The sequence below is a fragment of the Kogia breviceps genome, chromosome 3, assembly GCF_026419965.1.
Source record: "Kogia breviceps isolate mKogBre1 chromosome 3, mKogBre1 haplotype 1, whole genome shotgun sequence".
NCBI lineage: Eukaryota > Metazoa > Chordata > Mammalia > Artiodactyla > Physeteridae > Kogia > Kogia breviceps.
Window position 1 is genome coordinate 21675734 of NC_081312.1, and position 14667 is coordinate 21690400.

A 14667-nucleotide genomic window follows, 5' to 3' on the forward strand; every position below is an offset into this window, starting at 1 on the left:
TGTAAAATAATTGGAAAAGTGACTGGCAAATAATATACGTCACGGAAACGTTAGGGTTGATGTTGTTGTTGTTATTATTATTATTCAGGCTTATCTCCCTAGTTAGGTATAAATTCCTTGTAAAGGAAGATCTAGTCGTCCTTCTCGTCCTTAATAATTTGTTAACGCGATTAGGACCTTGGACAAGTCGCTTACTCTTTGCAAGCTCTGGTTGCACCACAAAAGACTGCGTGTCAAGTACGATGTGAGTCCACGGACACAATTTGGCGCCCACTGTTTATAAGCTACTGCCCTGCGTACTACGCCCTTTTTTATAGTAAAAGTATTAAATGAACGTGAAGTCAAAACCCCATGTAGGAGCGACACCGGAGAAGCAATGGTCCCTACTGTCCTGCCTTGACACAAGGTGTGGGAGAGACTCCTAGGCGATCTCCACTCCCTGCCATCCCCCTGCTACTTCGCAACAACGCTTTCTGCTCCGCCCCGCGCCTGGACTCCACTCGCGCGGAGGGGAAGGATCCCGGTTTCAGCGTCTGGATTGGGGTATCTGGGTGCACCGGAGACGCGAGGCCGCCGTGCGAGGGTCGCCGGGAGCAGATCCAGTTGGCCCCCGGCCCGCCCCACCGCCCCGGCTCCCGGCTGCCCAATCAGGGCGCAGCTCGGGCGCGCGCTGCGGCCAATCAGGAGCGGCGGGAGCGGCGCCGGGAGCTGGCGGGCGCAGAGCGAGCTCCGACTGCGGAGCGGGCGGCAGGGCTGTCTGTGAGGGAGGGCGGCGAGAGCAGCACTGCGGACCGGGAGCCCCGGGCCAGCCCACGGCCCACTCTCTGGACCCTGCGGGCGGCGTCACAGGTAACCGAGCCCGCGCCCCGCACGGGGAGGGCTAGCGTGCCCGGGGAGAGGGGCCCCGCAGGTGGAGCGGGCGGGGGGCGAGCTGGCCGCTAGGTCCTAGCGCCGCTGGCTCTGCCGAGCCCATAGCGCGCCGGCCCCTACCTCGGCCGGAGCCCCCGGGAGACGCGTTTCCACCAGTCTCCGGCGTCCAGGGGTGAGAGGGAGTGAGGTGAGTCAGCCTAAGTTGGGCGGGGGTGGAGTGGGAGAAGACAAGACACCTGCGACACCCACACTCATACACAGACGCTGTTTGCCAGTGGGCGTCTTCCCCGGGATCTGGGTCCCCAGGACGTCTTCATTGGCTTGAGTATAAGGGAGGTGACAACAGGTGTCCTTGCGGACGGTGCTTTTCTCCCCCCCCCCGCCCCCCTGCGCCAGAAATCCCGGTTTGGCATTCTGCCCCACCTTCGGGCTGTCCGGAGACAGGACCCCAGCCTGGCCTCTCAGGCGCGCTGCCCGCTGGACAGCGCCCAGAGGCGGCCTGGACCCGGCGGACCCGGGCTTTGGATGGAGTTTCCTCCTCGCGTTGCCAAGCAATTTGCAGGACACCCGCCTCTCGCTGAGATGAAGAGAGCTGATGTGGTGTGTGTGTGTCCGTGTGTTGCAGCCTCTACTAAAAGGAGCTGCCCGAGGGCTGTGAGTGAATCATTAACAGTGCTCTTGTACAGCTAGTGGCTTCTGCCTGTCTCTTTTTCTCTTAGGCAGGTCCTTCGTGCTCTGTGTGCCTCACTCTTCTAATCTGTAAAGCACGACAATGCTTTTACCTGCCTGATAGCGTTGTTTTTAGGAGTAAATGAGCCAATGCTGAAAAACACTCAGGACAGCGCTAAGTACTCAATAAACGCTGGCTCTTAGTATTTATTACACGGAGTGGATGGTCTTTTAAAGAGTAAATCAGACGTGTCCAAACCGGCCCAGTGACTACTTGGAGCTCCGAACAGCTTTTTACACTTGAAGGGGAAAAATACTGTTAATAATGTTAAGGATGGTATCATTTAAAGGTCCTGTATCCTTTGAGGGATTAAAAAAAAAAAAAAAACCTGCTTCATTGGCATGGTGAGAGAGATAAATGGATTACAATTAGTAACAGAAAACTTTGTAACATTCGAAAAAAAATGGTATGAATGTTCTGTGAAAAGAATATCATGGTACTTTGTTGAATCTTTCGTTAATATCGCTGATTTGGGGGGAAACTGTGAAGGTTCTTATACGTCCTACTCCTCCCTTAAACAAGTAAAGTTTAAAAAGAGAGAGAAGAAAAGAAGAACAAACAAACAGCCCAACCACACAACAAAATGCCAGCAGCTAGCTCATAGAAACCCAAAGTTGCACTTCCCATGTTAGGCGATTTTTTTTTCCCCGTTTCCTACCTGGGTGGTCTGGTTCAGTTCTTTGCCACTGTGTCACTTTACTTGTTTAATTTGAAAAGTCAAACGTTTCACTCCATGAATTTGTCTTTTTAAAAACTAAAGTATCAATGTGTATCAGACTTGCTGGATTTCTGAGCCCTCTGCTACTTGCTTCCTACCCTCTAACAAACCCAAAAGGACCTTACCAAAAATTCTCTAGGGTGGTGTTACTGGGAACCTGTCTTTTCCACCACATTACCCCCATAACCGGGGACCTGGGCGAAGGGCACAGACAAAGGGCCCCAGTTCTCCTAGGGTCTCCAGTGCATTTGCCAGCAGGCTTAGAATAAATACATCCACTTAGAGATAGTGATTATCTTCTCAGAGGGTAAGAAGCCCACTTCCAGATGCAAATCTTTCAAGTGTCAAATTAATTCACCAGCCTTTTCAGGTGTTGATGAGGATACCTACTCTCTTCACCTGAGTGGGAGGGGTTGAAAGCTTCGTGCTGGAGGAGGGAGAGAGACGGAGGGGCAGGGGAAAGATTGCGAGTTCAGAGCCAGACCCACCCCTGGTGAGAACTCTATCTCTGTGGCTGATGGCTGGGAAACTTGGACAAGTTGCTTTGTTTATCTGAGTCAAAGTCTCTCACGTTGTAAAATGAGGACTCAAAAAAACATTTTTTTTGGACGAGTTCTAAGGATGGTGCTAATGAATAGAAAGCTCCTAGCACTGTGCCAGGCATGTAGTTATAGATCTGTAGCATGCAGAGGAGGTCCGCAAGGTGTGAATGGCTGTACCTGGGAAAGAAAAAAAAAAAAAGACTTTACTGAGGGGATACACTTGAGCTGAGTATAGACGAATGAGCAGTTCTCTTGTGCAGAGTTGAGGTGGGATTAGAAGGAAGGGTAGGGCAGAGGGGAGAAGTCCAGATAGAGAGGATATGGGATATCAGAAGTGCTATAATAGTCATCTTAGGCAAAATAAACAAATATCCCCCAAATCTCAGTGGCTGACAACCACCAGAGTTTATTTCTCACATACGCTGCATGTCCAGGGTCGATCACTCTTGGCTGTGTTCCTCATCTGTCTTCATTTGGGGGTCTATTAAGGCTTAAGAAACAGCCTGTTTCTGGGACAATACTAATCTTGTTTATGGAAAAGGGAGAAAAAGAGAACGTGGCAGAACAAAACTATCATAGTACTTAATGTCTGCTTAGAAGTAGTAGTTCTCATGCTGTTGGCCAAGGTAAGTCATGTGGCCAAAATTGATGTCAGTGGTATGGGGACTCGTAAGCCTCCTGCAAACCCGTGAAGCAGAGCTGATTAGGAGGGAAAGTGCAGAAGGAAACAAGGCCAGCAAGGTGTCCTAGAGGGAGATGATGCAGGGCCCTGGGTTGTGTGCCAGGGGTTTGGGACTTTATCCTATGGGCAGGGAACAGCCGCTGAAGGTTTTTTTTTTTTTTTTTTTAATTGTTTAATTGAAGTATAGTTGATTTACAATGTTGTGTTATGCTGAAGGGTTTTAAGTTGGGGTTTGGTATGATCAAATGTTCAGGCCGAGCACACATCTCTTGTAGCAAAGTGAGAAGAATGAAATAGGTGAGACTTACAGGTAAGAGATGATGAGGGCTCGGACTAACACAGCAGCCTCAAATCTCTCACTATCTGTCACATGACTTGAGTCCACTCCTAGAAGTGGCTCATTTGGCACTTGTGTGGCTTGTCTTCTTAACAAGTCTTCTCCTGAAATGGATGTCTCTCTCCTCTTAAAGTCCTTATTTTATAATTGTCACCTAAATCAGCTGTTCTCAAAGTTGAGGGTGCATTAAAATCACCTAAAGGGCTTGAAAAAACACAGATTTCTGGGCCCCACCCACAGAGTCTCTGAACCAGTAGGTCTCGGTGGGCCTGGGAACGAGCATTTCTGAGGGGTGTTCAGGTGATATTGACGCTGCTGGTCCAGAGACCACACTTTGAAAACCATCGAATTAAAGGGAGAAATTAAGACATAGTTGAGGGAAAGGCCGGAATAGAAGGGCCTAGTGGAAGGAGGAAAAAAATCTGGAAGGTCCCAGCATAATCCCTGTGGCAGTTTTGCTGAAGGCTGGCTCTGGCCACAAACAGTGGGGGTCTGTAAGAGTGACTGAGTCTCTAGGTTTATATTGGATTGCAGATACAATTCTCTCAGTGAGGAAATGAAAAAAGCTCAGATTCTGAGAGGTAAGAAGTGTACAAGTGCTGCTTTATCCCCTCCCTTGTAATTCTGCCCTGACTTCCTGTCAGTGAACACATTGCCTGGTTCCAGACCTTGCACTCAAGTCTGCCAACGTATTTTCCATCCTGATCCATCACACTTCTTGCCATCCCAGTTTTGATATCTTTTGGAGCTGGGTTGGCCCACTGGGTGGACATTTGGCTGAATTTTAAAGTAGTCAGACCAATAAATTGCTCTCAGCTCTTGAGGTCACGTTCATGAATAAACATCTGTACCATATGATCATACAAATTGTGATCAACCCCCCTAGATAAATAACCCCCTGAGAACCTAGAGTCATCCATGGTTTGGCTTATACTAATGGTTGGAGCAAGTTGTGACAGTTCCCTTAGCTGTGACTCACTGGTCCTGTAATGAAAGAGCATTCCAAGATCAGACGTTAAGGAGAAAATATGTTGGCATTTACAACATGACACAAGAAGTAAAGCATAGTGAGGGTTTGTTTTCGTTTAACTGTATTTTTCTCAATCTTGGATGTGACAAAAGTTTGAACTCTACTGGGGTCTAGATAATCAGTGATATGCCTGCCCAACAGACACCATGTGAATGAATGAAATACTTTCAGGGTCAGCGTTTTGAGTGCTAGCTAGCAGGTTACACTATTTGTTTCAAGGTAGCATGAGTGTAAAATGGTCCATTGGGGTGTTGAATATACTGGAAATTCTATGCCTATTAAATTTGTATAAGGTAAGAAATGTCATGGTGGGCCTAAGCTATAATGCGAAGTGAGTGAGATCTGAAAAGATCCTTTTCCTAATACAGATATTTTAAAAAATAAATTTATTTATTTTATTTATTTATTTTTTGGCTGCATTGGGTCTTCATTGCTGCCTGCGGGCTTTCTCTAGTTGCGGTGAGCGAGGGCTACTCTTCATTGAGCTGTGCGGGCTTCTCATTGCGTTGGCTTCTCCTGTTGCGGAGCGCAGACTCTATGCTCGCGGACTTCAGTAGTTACAGCACGCGGGCTCAGTAGTTGTGGCTCGTGGGCTCTAGAGCGCAGGCTCAGTAGTTGTGGCTCACGGGTTTAGTGGCTCCGCGGCATGTGGGATCTTCCTGGACCAGGGCTCGACCCCGTGTCCCTTGCATTGGCAGGCGGATTCTTAACCACTGTGCCACCAGGGAAGCCCCCTAATAGAGATTTGACAGACAAATGACACCTTAACGGTGTGCTCTTGGAGATGGGAGAATTCCCCAGGATTCCCTCCAGAGGGGGGATGTGAAAGCTTGGAACCATAACCTCTGTCCAGCAGGCCTGAGGCCAACTCTGTTGGTCAGATCTGTCTGTTTTCCCTGTCCAGGTAATTTTGGAAGGCCAGCTGTTTCCCCTCTTCCTGCAGCGTTGGCCTTAGTGCTACCTTCTCTTGGTCAACTCTATGGTGAACTCCTGCGGTTCCCTCAATCTCAGGTCTCCAGGAAACTTGGTCTGAAGTTTCAAAAGATGTAGCAAACAAAACCCTAGACATGAGTGAGAGCCAGTAAGAAAGGGACACTTAAACTAGCCAGGAGGGACTTAAAAACACTGAACATAGTCATTAGAAAGTGTTACTATTCACTGTTGCTTAGCATTTATCCAGAAATTTGATGTTTAAGTAACATACGTATTAAATAACTAGATAACTACTATACTCTATGTTTATATTGAATAAATGCTATAATGTATACCATATATATATTCAATGTCTAGCAATTTCAGGTGGTGGATTTCCAGTGCTATTGTTATCTTTCTGAAATACAATAACGTAGATAGAAATAACCAGAATTCTATAGACAGATAAAAGAAGGGCAGGATTGAAAACTCAAAGTCCCATGAATCTTTTGTCCATTGTGTACACCTCTGTCACTTCAGCAGGCCCTACACCAATCCAGACTTGTGTGCACTGAGGTGGCCTCACCAACAGGTAACAGATGGTCAGTGTTCTTTGCAATATTTAGTCACAATGAGGAGTGTGAAGCTACTTGGCAGATTGCTAGTGGCCCAGTAAAATCTTTGGAAGGTGGCTTCATGTGAATGGCATTGAGCATCTTCCAGGTTCAAGGCTCCGAGGAAGACATTATGAGGAATTCAGAAAAGTGTAATACTTAGTCCTCTGACACGGCCTCTAATCTGAGAGAGAAAAGGCATAAAATTTATGCAAAATTAATAATAGGTACATAACAGTGAGGCCAAGAGTAGCCATTTAATAAAAGAGGGTATGCAGGCTATGAATCCAGAGACAGGATCTTTCTGAGGTTGTCCTGGACGGGAAGGCTCACGGAGGAGCAGTCGCACTGGATCGGAGGTAGAAGTCGCATTTGGGTGGAGCATTGGGGTTTAGGGAATGGACCTAAGTGATCTGTGGCTCTGATGGTCAGCACAGGCTTGTTTAGGACCGTGATGCGACTTCTGTGTCTGGAGTGAAGGGGTCAAGTAAGGGAGGAGAAGGGAAGCCTGAGCTTCTTGAGGTCTTCCTTTCTTGATCGCCATCTGACCATCTAATCCAAATATTCTGACGGCTTGCACCTCCTGACAAATGAAGCCACTCATTGATTCATTAGAAGATGAGTAACACTGGACTCTCATTTGACCTTCTTAACGTTTCATTTTATTAATAGGAAAGCACTTTGGAGCTAAGGAGGACACACCACTTTATCAATACAAGCTAATCCTATCATAAACTCTGTCAAACTGGCAGGTGGTTGGTCTCTCTCCACTTGCAAAATGACTTGGGAAAGTCAAGTGACTTGTTTCAAGTCATGCAGGAATACCCTGGCACGTCCACGTCCCCGGATCCCACCTCCTTGACATTTGGTGGTGCCCAGCGTCATTTGCTTTGCAGATCTCCATAGGGATGGTGGCTCTAAGTACTTGGGTCCTTGACATTTAGTTAAGATTTTCTCCATCTATTATTGTAGCCCACGGAGGCCCTCAACTGTAACCCCAAGAGGTCCTCGTTAATTTTAATCTGGGGATGAGATAATTACACCCTTCTCTTTCAGGCTTAATCCTGGCTTTCACTGTAAGAAAGTACCATTTCAGTGCTGTGGGTCTGTGCAAACACTCCCATCTGAATGAACAGCAATCTCAGCACTCTTCATGCCAAGTGCCAACCAGTATAGCAGGACTATCAGTGGCTTTCAATCTGCCTGAACTTTGAAGTGAGACACCAGACCCTTACCAGCAAGATAGAATCACTCCATTGGCTGCCTTTTGAAGTTAGCTAATTGCTTAAAAAAAAAAAAAAGTGAGATGCTTTAAATGAAAACAGATTTTATTTCTGTTTGCTTTAGAAACTGAATATGTTTGTCTTTCCTGACGTAAGTTTTTAAAAGAGGGAAATTATAATACTGTGGTTAAGTGGATAAGGCTGGGGTGATCCATAGCTTATTCAGTTATACATTGTTTAAATGTTGTCTGTTTTGTGAACCCAGAGCTGTCAGAAATACAGTTTGACTTGTATCTTTGCCAAACATAAAGTATTTTTTTAAATTAATTAATTTATTTTTGGTTGCATTGTGTCTTCGTTGCTGCGCATGGGCTTTCTCGAGTTGTGTCAAGTGGGGGCTACTCTTCATTGCGGTGCACAGGCTTCTCATTGTGGTGAATTCTTTTGTTGTGGAGCACGGGCTCTAGGTGCGTGGACTTCAGTAGTTGTGGCACGCGGGCTCCGTAGTTGTGACTCACGAGCTCTAGAGCTCAGGCTCAGCAGTTGTGGTGCACGGGCTTAGATCCCCCCATGGCAAGTGGGATCTTCCCAGACCAGGGCTTGAAGCTGTGGCCTCTGCATTGGCAGGTGGATTCTTTTACTTTTATTTTTTTTATCTTTTATATATATATTTTTTGCGGTACACGGACCTCTCACTGTTGTGGCCTCTCCCGCTGCGGAGCACAGGCTCCGGATGCGCAGGCTCAGCGGCCATGGCTCACAGGCCCAGCCGCTCCGCGGCATGTGGGATCTTCCCGGACCGGGGCACGAACCTGTATCCCCTGCATCGGCAGGCGGACTCTCAACCACTGCGCCACCAGGGAAGCCCTGGCAGGTGGATTCTTAACCACTGCGCCAACAGGGAAGTCCCAAACATAAAGTTTTTTTTTTTTTGACATTACTCCTTGTCCCTACATCTCCCTTCACTTCAGACTCTGAGCAGTTGAAAGGTGTGAAAAACTTTTTAAATCGAAATTATCAAAATAACTATCAATAGCTATTATTCATTGAGTTTTACAAATTCCAGGTCCTTTGCTAGCAGTTCACTCCATATTTTCTCACTTAATTTCTGTCTCAGCTCTGTACCGTTGGGAAGAGTAGGATCTCAGTTCACAGACGAGACGAGCAGAGGCTGGAGTTGAGTAGTTTGTCAAAGTTTGGAGTGGACCTGGGCTTTGAACCCTCTTTTAATCACTTAGCTCTAGAAACTGTGCCCTTAGTCACTATTGTACTGTATCTGGAAACAAAAAAAGTGCTGGGAAGAGTTAACAGGGGCTGTCTGTGCATTCTGACCACACCCACGGAGATCCCTGCGGGAGGAAACGGCCCTTGTTTTTGCTCCCTCAGTTGACACTATCAGCAGGGCTGTTGAAGCACACTTCCTTCTCTTCTTTTTCCTATCTCTTCCTCCTTAAAATTTTTGTTATAAAGTATCATCTAGAAAGGGGGTGAGTTGGGGAGTGGGGATCTGTTTGTCTAAATTCTGCCATCTCTGTCACTCGCATCAGCCTAATTGGCACAGGTGGGCGGCCGTGTCTGCAGCAGCTCCTCTAGCTGCACCATCCATCACGCACAGCACGGTGCTCATGGGACTAGGGGCTCTGCTTCCTGTCATTTGGTTGCCTCTCTTCTGTGAAGAGGACAGAGAACGTACAGCCAGTCCTGGCTGGGCACTTGGAAGAGGTAGGTCCTGGCCACAAGAAAGCCAGATAATACGGTAGGTTCATTTGTGCGGACTCTGGAGCCAGACTGCCCAGGTTTGAATTGTGTGGTCTTGGGCGTTATTTAACTTCTGTGTGCCTCAGCTTCTTTATCTAAATAAATGGGATAATAATAGTACCTACTTTATAGTGTTCTTTTGAGGAGTGCATGAGTTAGTTGAGTTGTAAAGCACTTTGAGATCAACAGCTGGGAGATCAGAGGTGTTACATATGTGTTTATCAAATAACACATGAAAACGAAGTAGTAGGTGAACATCATTGTTTGTAGGTAGACAGTGGATAAAGCTCCATTGTCTGCAATGGATAAGCTCACCTAACTGCTTTAGTAAAGGTACTCATGATGAGTTACATGCAAATGAAATAATTATTAACTGTACTAGTGGAGTTTGCCATTTTAAAGAATCATATGAGAAATATGTTTGTAAACTGCCGTTTTGTAAAATGAACGTGAGAGAAACAGAGGAAGAGGGAAGTTCAGGATGACTTGATTTTTTTTTTTTTTTTCCAGAGCTACTGGAAAGATAGAGCTGCCATCATCCTGGGTGGGGAAGGCTTTGGTGGAGTGGTTTGGGGGGACAGGGAGTAGTTCGATTTTGGATACGTTAAGTTTGAGAGGCCTGTTGGACATTGAAGTAAAGGTGCTCTGGGGGCATCAGTGGTGTCAGGGGAGAAGTCAGGGCTGGAAACCTCTATGTGGTGGTTTATCCCATCTAGCTAGAGATGGGATCCAAAGCCATCGTGAAGGCATGGAAGCAGACAAAGAAGAGTCCGAGGGCTGAACCAGGGGGTATTCCAGTTCCAGTGGAAGTCAGGCTGCTTCCAGTTTTCTAGTGTCTTTCCTTCGATTTGCAAGTGTGAAATGAAGTGTGGACCTACTTAATGCTGGTGTTTTCTTTGGCTAGTTTATCATCTGAGTTCTGTTAATGCTTGGACTTAAGAGTCAATAGACTCTGATCAGATACCAGTTGACCTCATCCTAGCCTTGTGCCCTTGGGCAAGCTACTTACTCTCTGACACTCTGTTTCCTTATCTTGAGATGGGAACTGGTAGTAAAAAATGCCTGTCTCAGAGATTTGAGGGCTCAGTAAGTGCAGCTGTATTAATGCTATGAAGCTGTTAATCGCTTTATCACTGTGAAATTCTCCCTGTTTGTGCCAATGTGTGAGAAGTGAGGAATTTTTAAAGCCGTTTGAATTTTTCCTGAACTGGAAACCACATTTTAATTTAACCCACACTGCTGCTATTTTCCTTCCTTCTTTTTATTAAAAATAAAAGAGTGAGGTCAAGGAGGTACTGCAATAAATTTTACATGTCAGCCACTTATACTTCCCCTGTAACTGAAACACTGCATCCAAAGATCAGATCTGGCCTGTATATGTGGCAACTGGTATGTGAATCACAGACGCACAAGCCGTCAGAGACCTGAAAGCAGAAACACGGAAAAAATGGATATCCCTGGCAGTGTCAGAGTTTCAGTATTATATATGCTAACCTCTTACGTCCTCTTTACCACTATGAGCCGGGTAAGGCTCACTCTTTCCCAATAAATGAACTGATCCTCCCGACTGTTTTAAATTCAAGTTTTACACTTGGTTGGAAAATGCATTTAAGACACTTGGTTTCACTCAGCAAATAATACAATTCTGAATTTTTAAAAAAGTCTCACTCTCAAAGCTCAGTAAGAACCAAGAGATGTGGCGAATGAAATTCTGAAGTCTTGTCTCTCAATTCTCTAATTAGAATGTCTGCCGTGTTTGCATATGTGGTTTATATGCTACGAATTTGTGGCTTTTCTGTTTTGCAAGAGTTACTGTCAGCGAGACATCTACCAAAAGAAATACTACTGTTAGTGGTGACGGGACCAAATATATGTAACGTTGTGGTTGGTGTCTAAATCTCTACTAGAATTTTTGAGAAACCTTCTCCAGATGGGGGTGGGTGGTGTGAGGACTGAAAGAAAACATTAGAAATAACCAAAGCAGAAGAATTAATAGGCAAGAGTTTGCAGTGATTAAATTTTTCTTTCTGGTCTTTCAGGTTGAGGAAGTAAGGAGAATAGGCATAAACTGTGGGAAATTTCCGTCAACTGGGAAAAAACAATAGAATAAATAATTCTTAGCCATGAGGTGAGAGCCCAGGCAGTCACAAGGTCAAAAAGGATTCTGTCCCATTTGTCTGTGGTGACAGCCCCCCCCCCAATCTAAAGGAACTCTTTACCCTTAAACAATAGAAGTGTCCCTGGGAAGCTGAAAAGGTACATGCAAAGGGAATTTCTAGAAATCATATCATTTCAGACGTACACCAGTGGTTATACTGGTTTTCTATATTTTCCAAATTTTGTTTAGTGAGAGTGTATTCCTTTTATAATAAATAAATAAGTAGGTAGGTAGATAAATAAAAATTAGAAAAATAAATTTAAAAGAAGGAAATACACTAGGAGTGTGGAGATGGGTGTGTTGTCACCATTTCAAGGTGCTGAGTTGCTCACATTTTAAAATGTGAGGGTTATTTTGTCTACAAGTTATAATACGTAACATATCTGCTCTCTCCATTTACAATCTATAAAAATGTGCCAGGTGTCAACAGTGAATGTCACCCATCAAAACCCAAGACCTGCTCTACAAAAGCAGGGCCAGCCCTCAGTGAACAGATACTTGTTCAACTTTCACACTGTGCGAGACCCACCCCGTGTGCCCTGTTCCTTGCCGCTGTCTCTGGCCATTGGAAACGCTCACGTACCCCTGCCTTCATCAGCAGTGTGAACTGGGAGGTCTCTTGTTTGTGAGGGGCCTGCTTCCCAGGAATGACGTTGCAATCAGCCCAGGGCCCGGCTGAAGCTGCAGCCTGTGAGGCCCACTGCGGTATCCTGAGTTTTTAGTGTTTGGCTGGTCTGTTTTGGTTTTATGCCTATGTGTCTGTTTTGTTGGGGCAAGCAGGAGGGGAGGGATTCTTAGAAAAGGGAAGGAGATATCTTCTGCATTGCTGAAAATGGAAATAAGGAATTATCAGTTCAGGGTCAGTAGAAGCCACAGTGCCTGGCTTCCTTCTGCTGTGCTCCTCTGGAGTGATTTTGCTTAGTTTGGAAAGGTCTGAAAGTGCCATGAGCTAGACAAATTGTTCTAGGGTAGAGCTTTTAGCAGGGAGTACAGGGATCCCTAGGGGATTCATGGAGGGACCTTAGGAAAGGTGTCCTGAAATTAAACAGAATGTTGCATGTATGTGTTTTTACCCAGAGATGAAGGTCTCTGACTTAATATATATCCCAAATAGATCCAGAGAGTCATACTTCAAAAAAAAAAAGGTTAAGAAGTTCTAGGGGGAGGCCTAGAGTGTATCCTGGCCTTGGCCTGAACTAGAGACCCCTTCCTGATGGATGAATTGCATATGTAGTGGAAGTACCAGTGTGTAAAACGTCTTAGGTGAAGCCCATGCTGCAGAAAGATGAGGAAGGTTTTACTTCCTCCGGTGCTGGAAAGCTGGAAATCCAGAAATGTACGACTCCTGCACTTCTGTCGAATGCTTCCTGTTCTTCCCCCTCTCTGTGTCTTATCCTGGAGCCTACGGAGCTCCCTGAACTCTGTATTACCTGAAGAGTTCACCAGTTGAAGTGAACACTAATGTCTCTTTTACCTGGTCTTCCTCTTGATTCTAAGCGAACCAGGTTGAGTTTCCCTGGAATTGGGAGGTTGACTTTGGCCCTGGCCTCCACAATGTGACAGGAGAAGGCGTCTGTAGTGAACTCCTGCCTGGCTGTTTATCCTGAGTCCAGCATGTAAATGTTGACCTTCCCACCCTTGGTTCTTGCTTCTCCTCATATTATACATTCTCTCTGGGTGAACTGTCAGTCTATGTGATGAACGCTCATCTAACTTCTGAGCTCTCAACCTGTCTGTTTAACAGGACCCATAGACGTCTCGATGTGGTTGCCCCGTACGCCCATCAAACTCATCAGGTCTAAGATTGAACTCATCATATCCCTACCACCCCTCAAGCATTCTTCCCCCGAAAGTCCTCACCTTGGTGAATAGCACAAAAATCTATCCAGTTTTCCAGGATCCTTTTTATCCACCCACCACTACTCCCTCAATCTAAATGAGCCCCAAATAGACTTTCTCCCCATGTCTTGATGATCTTACATCTTAAATGGCTCATAAAAAACATCCCCCCTTTTTTATCCCTCAGCTTGCAACGCCTGATCACTATAATTACTAGCGGGTCTTCCCACCCCGCAGTCTACCTTCCTTATTGCTTCCAGAATGATCTTTGTAAAATACAACTGAATTATGTTATTTCCTCATTTAAAATTGTCTCATTGATCTCCATTGCCTTTATGACAAAACCCAACCTTCTTGGCATGGCCTGCAGGGCTCTGTCTGACCTGACTCCCAGTCTTGCCAGCCTCTTCTCTTACTACTCTCCATCTGACTCACTGCTTCAGTCAAACTGAATTATCTATAGTTCAGAAAACACAACATGTTTTTATTCATCTCTGAGACTTTGTATGAACACATTACACTTTATTACAGCCGTTTGGAGTGGGGGACGTATTAAATAATGATACTCTTCAAGGTTCTAAGTCATGTACAAAACAGACACCATCACTTCAGCTCTGCATCACCCCCTCCCCCCCCCCTCACCCCTTCCCTAACACTAACCCTGAATCTCTGAACTTGAACCTCATTTCTTAGCCCCATCTTCCCTCATACCATGCCTTATCTCCAGATCCTAACCCATCTCTGATACCTACTTTGGGAGTTGGGGTCAGTGATGGGTGATGTTCAGGGGTGGGGTTAGGTAGGAGGGAGGTCTGGGGATGAATGTTAGACCCAGGGATGTCCGTTGTGCACCCTTTTTTGGTAACAAACAGTGACTCTGCATGTTAACACAATCATGTAAACAGGGCTAAGTAAAATGGCACCCTCTAATTGACCATATTGTATTGTCCTGTTTTGTTCTTATAGATGCCAAACTGCAAGTCCTTCCCCCCTGCCTCTACTTTCTGTTCATCTTTCAAGCCTCTGCCCAGGTGTCATCTTCCCTCAGTTATTCTTCGCTGACCCCAAGACTGGGCTAGGTGCGACTCCTCTGTGTGCTCATGGCACTGCTGGGTTCCCCTGGGGTAGCTCTGATCACACTGTATTGTGATCATCTTTTGTTTGCCTGTCTCCCTCTCCCAGGCGGGGTCTGGGTCTTAGCCCTCTCTCTATCCCTAGGATTTCACTAGAATATGCCTAGCAATAGGAGATGCT

The 14667-nt window shown here is 45.8% G+C and overlaps 1 protein-coding gene across 4 annotated transcripts in view; it reads left to right on the top strand.

The window, feature by feature from the left end:
* Positions 1–696: 696 nt before the first annotated feature.
* STON2 (stonin 2) overlaps positions 697–14667 on the top strand; it is a 153347-nt gene continuing 139376 nt past the window's right edge. For 2 of the 4 annotated variants that reach the window (XM_059056068.2, XM_067027940.1), the window contains exon 1: positions 697–849. The gene's annotated coding sequence lies outside the window, so the exon portion shown is untranslated. Of the gene's footprint in view, positions 850–9046; positions 9381–14667 lie in introns of those variants that run through there. The other 2 variants (XM_067027942.1, XM_067027941.1) reach the window with 2 other exon arrangements.